The following is an 11,239-nucleotide window of genomic DNA, read 5'->3' as shown; positions in this document are numbered from 1 at the left end:
CATGAACAGGACGAAAAAAACTGGGACAACTGCCAAGACTGGGCTTCCAGCATCTCCGTGCTGCAGAACAGAACAGGGCAGCCGGTGGATGTGGTGAGGGTGGGATTTAGAGAGGAGAGGGATAAAATTTCCTGTGGCTTCTGAAGAGCTGTATAACAAGGTGAGTTATTAAGAAAGGAATAACTGGCATTTCCAGCTTCTTTTCTCATTCATGACACCTAGTACAAAAGTTTTCCCAGATTGTGTTCACAAAGGAGAGGCATGGATGTTGTCTTTGGAGTTGAAGACACAGAAGCTACCTAATTTAAGGAAACATTTGATTTTCCTCAGGCTAGGAGTGAGGAGTGTGCACAGGAATCAGGCAGGTTTCTGGAAGGGCGTTGGCTCCCTCATACACATGTGCTGGCCAGGAATTATTTCAGGATGTGCTTTAGAGGCTAAACACTTAACGCCAAGCTCACAGGAGACATTGAGATCCTGAAGGTCTCTGTGGGCCTATGTGTCGTCAAGGAGTGGACCATTATGAGGTGCATCTCTGGTCTGGCTGGAACATATGGCCTGTCCAATGCTTTCAAACACCAATGACTCTGACAAGCATCTTGCAAGCTTCTGTCACTCCAAATACTAGGAGATTTTTGGATGAACACTGAAGCCCCCAAATATTACTGAGATTGACTTTTCTACCATCATGTGAGTGAAAATACAGAACTAATTTTCTGTCATATTTACACACCAGAAAGTGGCACAGTGACATTCTCACCTGCTATATTGGAAGTATTTCTATGCAGTCACATTTAAAGTTCACCTCCCCTGGGCTACTACTGCTCCCATGCAAACATACATGCAAGCACATTCTTCTATCAACATCTTGGAAGTAAGATCGACTGGGGCTGGCTAACCTCCCTGCCCTTCTTCACATACCCCTCAGTCTTCATGTTGTCTGTCTCATTTGTCTTCTTTACTTGTTGGCCTCATTCACTTTTCATGGAATTAATTCTGCAGAAAATCTAAAGAACCCAATATTTGCCTGTAACTCAAGGGCATAATTTCGGTCTCAAAATGGTCATGGTCTAGAGTTTGATGCGGAGTAGAAGGTAGAAGGGTATGGTGGGAGGATATGAGAGCAGTGCCAGCCCATGGAATGAGGACAGGGAATTTTAGTGGTACAGAGGGGTGGGTAACCCAATCTGGAACAAGAGGAGGGGTCAGGTGAAGATTTTACAAGAAACTGATGACTTAGTATTAGCAGATCTTAAGTTGCAGAGAGTAAATAGGGACAAGAAAAGCATTCTAGGGAGATAGATTAGTCAGGAAAAAGCTTGGGGACATGAAAAATACGGTCTGCTCCCTGAACCTCAGAGTTTAGCATTGTAAAAATGTAAGCTCCAGGGGGAGCAACCAAACACTCTTTCTCCCCATTCTTGTGCGGTTTCTACACATGCTCTCCAAACTGTCCTTAACAGTCATCTAACTCATTTCTCCACCTCTCAAGAGTCTGCCCAGTGTGGATCCATGTAAGAAGCAGAGCAAATCAAGCAAAATGATTTCTAGCAGCAAAATGAAAGACTAAACTAGACTGTTGGGAGAGTTTTATCAGACAATTTCTGAGCTCCTCCTGCTATAAAGGATTAATCAATATATATTAGTCAAATGCCTAGACCCTTTCATTTCTGTACCTAGATTAAGATTTGTAATATAATCATTTTCTGAGAACAAGCATACATTAACAGATGTTACTGCAAGAAATATATTACCTTATGTGAACAGACTGGATGTATAATGTAGTGCTTGTCAGTTGAAAATAGAATTATGAAATTATTTCATACATAATTTGATTACCTAGGCTGACAGGACACAGAGAGTTAGTTCAGGGCATGGATTTTCACATAAAGACAAATGTTGTTTTCAGACTCAATGCAGAAGTTCTTCTTCAAGGTAAGATTTTATCGTTGGCTAAATCCTCCACATAGATATTCCTTCCCCTTCCACTTTATTCTGTCTTAAATTGCCATTCCTTTCAGGAAATGTCCCATGAACCAAACTCAGTTTGTTTTCAGCACACCATTAATTTTGCCAAGAATAAAAAGGGGCATCATTTCTACGCATGTTTATGACACATGTGTTATTTGTCAAGAATTCATTCAATCAAGTAAATAAATGGAAGAGATGATGAAATTAAGGAATTGTTGCCCTAACATCTCTCTTCCTTAAAAAAAAAAGTTTTGAAAATTTTATTCCTAGGGAATAATTTAAGATTTTCAGTGAATGTCTTTTTAGAGCAAGTTTTTAAAACTTTTATTTGCACTGTGGACCCGTGTGGTAGCAGAGTAATACCTGTACCCCTCTCAGAGCACTGTTTTTAAAGGCATAAAATAGAATACATAAGATGACAACTGAAATAGAAAAATAATTATATGGAAATATAGTTATCAAAATTACTCTTAAAATTTCATTCTAAAATAACATATGTGTTTCTTAACATATTAAATAATAAGATCCAGGTGCAAGCCTAGTAGCTACCATATTTTGAAGTTGTGATTAGTGCAAAGGATAGTTTCAAGATACAGTCATGCATTGCTTGATGGTGAAGGGTGAAGGATGAGGGTACATCCTGAGAAATGGGTCATTAGGATATTTTGTCACTGTGCAAATATCCACAAAGTGTACTTACACAAACCTATGATGATATTGCCTACTACACACCTGGATGTATAGTACAGACTATTGTTTCTAGGCTGCAGCTAGTTACTCTACTGAACACTGTAAGAAATTGTCATTCAACAGAAGGTATTTGTGTGTCCAAACATAGAAAATATACAGTAAACATATATAATCTTATGGGACCACTGTTGCATATGCAGTCTGTAGTTAACTGCAATTTTTACGCAGGGCGTTACTATATCTAAAATTATCTTGTGAGAGGAAAATATATTTTTTACTTACCTTGGTGACATACTTATAGGAACAGCTAATAATTGCCATGGTTTGGAATCTAAATTCATAACTGAGAGAAATGCTAGAGGTTCAGGAAATCAAAAACAGGAATGTTTTTCTTCATGCAGGCCCATGAACTGCCTGAATTCTATCCCTGGACCCCAAAAAAAAGTTTGTTTTCAGGGGCCCAAGATCAACATATTGACTCAATTTCTGCCATTAATATAGAGATGACCCTAATGAGATCAATTTCTTCATGAGAGGGCAAGGAGCTTCTTAATCTCTGATTACAAGGTATGAGAAGGAAGAGGAGGTTTACTATTGTGTTGTCCCTCGAAGATGCTTCACTGCAAACTCATTCTGCACTCTCTCCTACCCTAATCCATTCTAACCATTTCAGAATTTACTTTTTAAAAAGTTTTAACCCAGAGGCGGCCCAGAAGAATGAAAACAACCATGAGCTTGACAGAGGCCTCTTGAGCCCCAGCCTCATCTCCTGTGTGACATTGGTATGTCCCTTAACTTTGACTGTCAGTTTATTCACCATAAAACAGGTGCAATTATGCCTACCTAGCAGTGTCCTAGTGGTGTTTAAACATGATGACAATTATGAAAATGATTTGTAAGCTATGAAGAGCTATGCAGTCTTTCCTATGTCTTTTTCTCACTATAGTACACAACTATGGGATACGAGAAAGGGAAAGCTAATGACAGCACATTAAGGAAGAAGAACCCAGGTTAGATTGGTACAGAGCACGAGAAAAGCAGAGAATATTCCCTACACACTGGAGGATCTCAGAGCTTTTCTCCCTGCTATTTCATGGCTATATAAAAGCATTCTCCCCCACCAGCCCTTACAAGAACAACAAAAGTCCGTATTTGCTTTAGTAACCCAAGTGTTCATCCTTCCATCCACCCACAGTCATGAGAGGATGTTAGAAATGGTTTTGCAGGTGCCAACCAATTGGAATTACATGGGCAAATGATCCAAATAGATATATTGATATCTCAAAAAACAGACAAAAGACCACAAATATATATATTTTAAAATTCTCAGCATCATTAATCATCAGAGAAATGCAAATTAAAACCACAATGAAATATCACCTCATCCCTGTTAGAATGGCTCTTGTGAAAACAGGAAAAAATAACAAATGCTGGCAAGGATGCAGAAACAGGGGAACCCTTAAACACTGTTGGTGGGAGTGTGAATTAGTAAACCCATTGTGGAAAACAGTGTAGAGGTTTCTCAAAAAACTAAAAATATAACTACCATATGATCCAGCAATTCTACTATTAGGTAGTTATCCAAAGGAAAGAAGTCAGTATATCAAAGGGATATCTTCATTCCTATGTTTATAGCAGCACTATTCCCAATAGCCAATGTATGGAATCAACCAAAATGTCCATCAACAGAAGAACAGAAAGAAAATGTGACATACACAATGGAATACTAGTTGGCCATAAAAAAGTATAAAATTCTGTCATTCATGGCAACATGGATGAGCCGGGAAGACATTATGTTAAGCAAAATAACCCAGGCACAGAAAGATAAGTACTGCATGTTCTTACTCATATGTGGGGGTAAAAACATTCTGTGCTAATAGAAGTAGAGAGCAAAATTTTGACTATTACAGGTTGGGAATGGTAGGGGGCTGGAGAGGTTGGGGAGAGGTTGGTCAACAGATACAAAATTACAGCTAGATAGAAGAAAGGAATTCTGGTGCTCTACAGCACTGTGAGGGGAATATGGTTAACGATGATTTATTGCATATTTTTAAAAAGCTAAAAGAAAGGATTTTGAATGTTCACAATACAAAGAAATGATACATATTTGAGATGATGGATGTGCTAGTTACCCTCATTTGATCATTATCCATTGTATACATGGGTATTGAAATATCACTGTATCCCATAATAAGTACAGTTATTACATGTCAACTAAAAATAAAAAGAAAAGTAAAAAATAAAAATTCAATGTATACATAGCACTCAAGGGCACATTTGCTTAATCCTTAGAGTGACATTTTGTTCAAAGCAAAAGAGTGATGCAAGAAGTTAAAATGAATGTGCAGGGTATACTCCTTACTAATAATACTAACAATACTTCCATTTATATAAACTTTTATGGTCTTCAAAGCCCTTCTAAATGTATAACCAAAATGTTGACAAAAGGCTATATGATTGCTACATTTACTGACCAGAACTGAGCTATTTTGTTTGACGCTCCAAACAATGTTATGATATAGGTAGAGAAGGTGTTTTATTACTTCATCGTTATTATTATTATTATCTTACAACTGGAAAAACTAAGACTCAGAGAGTTCAGATGACTTGTCCAGAATCCAGAAAAAGTAGCAAGACTAGAAGTAAACCTGTGTCTCCAATCCTAGTACCTTTTCTCTCCTAATATGCCATACAGTTTCTAAGATAATTATGAAAGGTAATTAACCTGAATCACTTGTTTACCTTTGAAGAGAGATTTTCTTTCCAGATTTCCAGTTGCCTGTGAAGACCAGCCCTCTGTCAAGACTCTTGGAGTCATGACTAACAGGAGGGGAGCAGGTGGCAGCGTGGCCACCTGCCATGCAGAAAGACTGGGTCATTTCCTGTTGGTAAAGGGTTTCCTGGTTCAGGTTTGTCAGGCATTCTAAAATTGAGAGAAAAACAAAAGCATCTCTAAAGCACATGGAAAAACAAACACCAAAGTCAATGTTTCTGTGTTCTAAGTGAAAATGTCACTTTAAAGAGAATCAGCTGTTATTTTTAGAAAGAAAGAATACAATTTCAGCTCTGTATACCAAAAGCATAGCCTCATCCATTAGGGACACTGATGTAGAAGCAAGTAGAAACTATTCAAAGTCTTCAGTTCCTACCTAACTAGGTAATGCTTAAATAAATAATCGGTTCCCATCATGCAACTCAATGTTTAGCTGAGTTCAAACATACTGCTGCCAACATTTTAAAGTCAACAATGATATCTAAAATAAACATAGGCTGACTAACACACACTAGTACTTTAATAAAAATATATTGTGAAATAGCTCCTTACCAATAGAAGTTCTTGGGCTCTTTCTTTGGATAACTGTGGACTATTCGGAAGAACGTTAAGCCACCTATATATTTTTTAATTAATTCAACAACATCCCCCATTTTTTGAGCACTTACTCTTAAGAACTTGAAGGATCTGAGATTTTATCCTATTTTATCCTATTTTGAAGCTATTTGTTAGCTTGCCAGTTTCAAAGAAGCTGGTAGAAGTCATGACATTCTTGGGTCAGAGACAAGTGATTTTGTTACTTACAGCAGTAAAAGTAGCCAGTGTCAGCATTTGAGAGGAACTCTGAGCTTAGGGAAACCAGGCCTTTTACACTGAACAGGAAGCATGCCTACTCATTACTCTTGAGACACTTTTTCACTCTTCCAAGGTGGTCTGCTACACAAACATCCTTGAAAAATAGTGCAGAACAAAGTCAGTCAATCCCTTTACTCGTAAGACATGTAGAAATGTGAGAAATCCAAGGAGAATTGTCTCCAGACACTCTCTACCAGACATTGTAATAGATGCTAAACATACGAAGATAGAAAGAAAGAACATGCTACCTAATTCTTGATAAATATAATAGCGCTAATAAATTCAACTATGACATTAAACTCTCAAGTTCTGTCCATAGAAAATGTGGGAAGTTCAGTTTGTTTAGTAACCCTCTTTAAATTCTTCTAATCAAGAAAATTGGTGAAGGATTCACAAGGCAGAAAGCCTGGCTTTTTTCATCACCAGCTTGTTTGCCAGTGAAGTGTTAAAGTGCTACGTGTTGGCAAAATGGAACTAATGCATTACAATTACATTAGAGTGCAATATCTCAGCACTTTTCAAAGTGTTCAGTCTGTGGTGTAATGATCAAGATGACATAAAGGCAAAGGTCACTGGCAGGGGAAGTAGATAAGAAAAAAGTGAAAGCTGATAGAAAAAAAATATTATCAAGGAAACCTTTCTTAATTGTACTGGTAGGACTTTGCTATAAAAGAAATTAGAGTTAAGCCACACCAAAATTCAGACCAAAACAGCTGACTCTAGCAAATGCATGAGTTACAAATGCCTTTAGAATACAATTTAGAGGTGAGTTTTTCTTTTTTTTCTTAAAAACAAGCAAAGAAACAAACAACAACAACAACAAAATGGGATACATGTGCAGAACGTGCAGGTTTGTTACCTAGGTATACGTGTGCCATGGTGGTTTGCTGCACCTATTGACCTGTCCTGTAAGTTTCCTCCCCTCACCCCCCACCCCCCACCTCCGCCCCCCAACAGGCCCTGGTGTGTGATATTCCTCTCTCTGTGTCCATGTGTTTTCATTGTTCAACTCCCACTTATGAGTGAGAACATGCAGTGTTTGGTTAGAGGTGAGTTTTTCTATGGGGACTTGAGCATTATTACCAGAACAAATTTTAAAACAAAATTTTAAAATTCCACTGAAAATACACAGTCTGACCTTCTGAAAAAGATATAGACATGTTTTCTAAATCATTTCTACTTCAGTTAATTCTTTATAATGCCATTTCTCCCATTATTCTGATCCAGTTCCCTTTAGGCTCACTCGGTTTTTGACAAGGAACTTTTCAAACGGAAATTGACTTCCTAAGCAGACTTTTCCACAAGTGAGAGAAAATTCTGACCTGACAGTATGGATATTTCAGACTCCTTAATAGCACTCTTTTTTTTTCCATTCCAAATTAGTTAATTGGCGATTTGATTTGTCAATAAGGCTCTTGTGAATTTAATTAGCATAAGCCACTTCCATCAGAGTCTTTCTCCCAGGTAACATGAAAAAAATTACTGGATATTTTGAAGATGCAAACAAACTGTTGAGAAATACTTTGTTCCTAAGTGGGCTCATGCTGAGGCCCCACTGATAAGTGCAAGTCCTCTGGAGACTGAATGGCTTACCTGATGGCTGTTCTCCCTTTGATTTTTTTTCAATATGATAATAATTTTGCCTTTTTCCTTTCATTTTTCCATGAAAGTTAAAATTTAAGAACCTGTTGAAGATCTGTCTCTAGTATAGTACACAAAATACCATTTCCTCCATCTAAGCTAATATTATTCTCTTGGGCTACCTACAAAACTGGCAATTTCTATGTAGGGTAGCATACAGTCATGTCTGTAATTCTTTGATCTGTCACAGGTACAGGAGTTCCTCTAGGACTATAAATGTATGTTTATAAAACTGGTAACATATACTGCACTTGATTTTAGCCAAAAGGCTGAGAAATGATTTTATATATATGTGTGTGTGTGTATATATATATATGTATGTATGTATATGTATACACACACACACATATATATATGCATATATAGGATTGCCAGTATATATATATGTATATGTGTGTGTATATATATAGTATTTTGAGACATAGTAAAATAATATTGGATAACAAAGGCCTAAATGGAAATACAATGTATGTTTAGATTCTTTAAAATAATTTAATATTAGTAATTAATTATCTTCAAATTAATTTATCATCCTGAACTATTTGAATCATTTAGCACTTAGGAAATTTTTTAATTTCCCAGTGTCTCGGGAATTTTTCCATGAGTATTGATTCCAGTGTACTTTGATTGTGAAGCAAGGCTGTGAAACAAGTCTTGTTATCTCCATATTCAGAGGCATCCAATGTTCTGACTGTTCTTAGGAAGATTATAAAAGTCGTAAAACTTACCACTGTGAAGAGAATTAATAAAATACTTTTAACATCTATTGTCTGTGTCTGAAAGAGTTAATGCTAAGGGTAATGTGGCTGTTAGGTGGGCTTCTGAGGAAATGGTGGGAGAGGCCCTGGTGAGGCATCTCCATGAGAACCTGCCCCACAAACCCATGCACTTACCCATAGCAAGAGATGTCCAGAGCAAAGCCTCCTTGGATGTGTAAGGAGGAAGGAAGGAAACATCAAACCAGTGGAGCCAAATTTGCTTCTCTATGATTTCTTTTTGGGTTGCCATCAGTCAGAGGTGTGTGCCTTTTCCCAGCTGTCAACAGCCTGAGTCATAAGAGAAGGAAGATAGCAGATCACCCAGAGAAGCTGATGAGCCATAGCCGATCAATTTTAGCAGGAAATGTTGTGGGCATTTGATTTGAAGAGAGATTAAACATGTGCACAGGGGCCAGGGGGAGGTCTGGTGTCTACCCTCTGCATGGAGTTTCCAAAAGTTGTATATTTTACAAACAAATGTGGCACATCTTATAAGGTTTAATGTTTTTAGTGAACAACTTTGATATGACAATTGTGAAGGCCACGATGAAAAGACAAAACAGAAAACAGTGTGAAAGTAGGAGCCTGACATTACGAAGAACGACACCTTTGTGTGTTTGCTCCCCCAACAGCCAGCACCAGGCCTTGCTTTCCGCCAGCGCTACCGTAGGTTTGCAGTCTCTCAAGTTAGACACTGGTTATTTCCCCAAGCAAAACAAGGGATATAAACAAAAAAGAAAAAAGAAAAGAAAAAGGAAGAAAAGAAAAGCACTCATCCACCTGAGTTAGAATCTTGGCTGCCATTCTCTAACTTGACTCAGTTACTTGGCTGAGTCTCAGTTTCCTCACCTGAAGGATGGAGTTTTTTAAACACCTACCTCCCGGAGTATTATAAAAATTTAATAAGATAAAGTTTGTGTCTCGGCGTGGGTTCCCAGAAGAGACCTGAAACTAGGACCTGAGTGCAAGTAGTTTATTTGGAAGGTGAAGGGAACACTCAAAGAGGAGTGGGAGCTAAGATAAAGGAAAGGAAGAAACTCTTCAAAGGAGCATTAGCCGAGCCTGGGCAACATAGTGAAACCTCGTCTTAAAAAAAACAAAAAATCAAAAAATTAGCCAGGTGTTGTGGTGCATGCCTGTAGTCCCAGCTACTAGGTAGACTAAGGTGGTAGGCAGACTGTAGCTCGGAAGCTAGAGGCTGCAGTGAGCTATGATCATGCCACTGCACTCCAGCTTGGGCAACAGAGCAAGTCCCATCTCAAAAAATTACACAAAAAAGCTATTAGCAAGCCACCTTTCCCTGTGTGTTGCTGGAGCTTAGAATATCACTAACAATTCTTTGAAAGAAGGAAAAAAGTCAGAAAATATATATGCACACATACAAATACACATGTATATTTGTTCATGCAAAAATACATTTAAACACAAAAAAAGGTATTACAGAGGTTGCCTCTGGGGAAGAAAATTGGAGGACAGGGAAACATGAGCAGGAGGCACCCTTAAATTTGCTCATATCACCTCCCGTACCTCAAAATTTCCGTGCTTGTGTATACTTTTGAATGAAGAAAATTGACAAAGTTTGCTAATACTGATTATTCCCTAGCCCACTCCCTTTTCTTTTTTAATCCTGAGGCTCATTACCTGACAAACTCAATGTTACAGAAGAATTTTTAAAAGTTTTAAATGCGAAGCTGGGCCTAGCGGCTTGCATCCCGTAATGCTAGCCACTCGGCAGGCTGAGGCAAAACTGCTTGAAGCTAGGAGTTTGAGGCCAACCTGGGCAACATAGTAAGAGCCCACCTCTATTTAAAAAGAAAGAAAGAGAGAGGGAGGGAGGGAGGGAGGGAAAGAAGAAGAAAGAAAGGAAGAAAGAAAGAAAGGAAGAAAGAGAGAAAGAGAGGAAAGAAAGAGAGAAAGAGAGGAAAGAAAGAAAGAGAGAGAGAGAAAAAGGAAAGTAAGAAAGAAAGAAAGAAAAGAAGGAAGGAAGGAAGGAAGGAAAGAAAGAGAAAGAAAGAAGAAAGAAAGAAACAAAGAAAGGAAAAGAGAAAGAGAGAGAGAAGAGAGAGGGAGGGAGGGGGGAGGGAGGAAGGAAAGAAAGAAGGAAGGAATGAAGGAAAGAAGGAAGGATGGAAAGAAGGAAGGAAAGAAGGAAGGAAAGAAGGAAGGATGGAAGGAAGGAAAGAAGGAAGGAATGAAGGAAAGAAGGAAGGATGGAAAGAAGGAAGGAAGGAAAGAAGGAAGGAAGGAAAGAAGGAAGGATGGAAAGAAGGAAGGAAGGAAAGAAGGAAGGAAGGAATGAAGGAAAGAAGGAAGGAAGGATGGAAAGAAGGAAGGAAGGATGGAAAGAAGGAAGGAAGGATGGAAAGAAGGAAGGAAGGATGGAAAGAAGGAAGGAAGGAAAGAAGGAAGGAAGGAATGAAGGAAAGAAGGAAGGAAGGAAAGAAGGAAGGAAGGAAAGAAGGAAGGATGGAAAGAAGGAAGGAAGGAAAGAAGGAAGGAAGGAATGAAGGAAAGAAGGAAGGAAGGAGAGAAGGAAGGAAGGAAGGAGAGA

At 38.3% G+C, this 11,239-nt stretch overlaps 1 long non-coding RNA gene across 1 annotated transcript; it reads right to left on the bottom strand.

Annotated features, from left to right (window-relative positions):
* Positions 1 to 5,409: 5,409 nt before the first annotated feature.
* LOC117084044 lies at positions 5,410 to 9,338 on the bottom strand. The gene is made up of 3 exons (XR_004437296.1): positions 8,824 to 9,338; positions 6,239 to 6,383; positions 5,410 to 5,584 (listed from the first exon to the last, which is right to left on the bottom strand). It is a non-coding gene; the product is annotated as an uncharacterized LOC117084044 (long non-coding RNA).
* Positions 9,339 to 11,239: the final 1,901 nt, after the last annotated feature.

The sequence above is a fragment of the Trachypithecus francoisi genome, unplaced genomic scaffold, assembly GCF_009764315.1.
Source record: "Trachypithecus francoisi isolate TF-2019V2 unplaced genomic scaffold, Tfra_2.0 Lachesis_group0, whole genome shotgun sequence".
In the NCBI taxonomy this organism is placed as follows: domain Eukaryota; kingdom Metazoa; phylum Chordata; class Mammalia; order Primates; family Cercopithecidae; genus Trachypithecus; species Trachypithecus francoisi.
The sequence above is the reverse complement of the archived record's forward strand: the minus strand, read 5'-3'. Positions and strand labels throughout refer to the sequence as shown.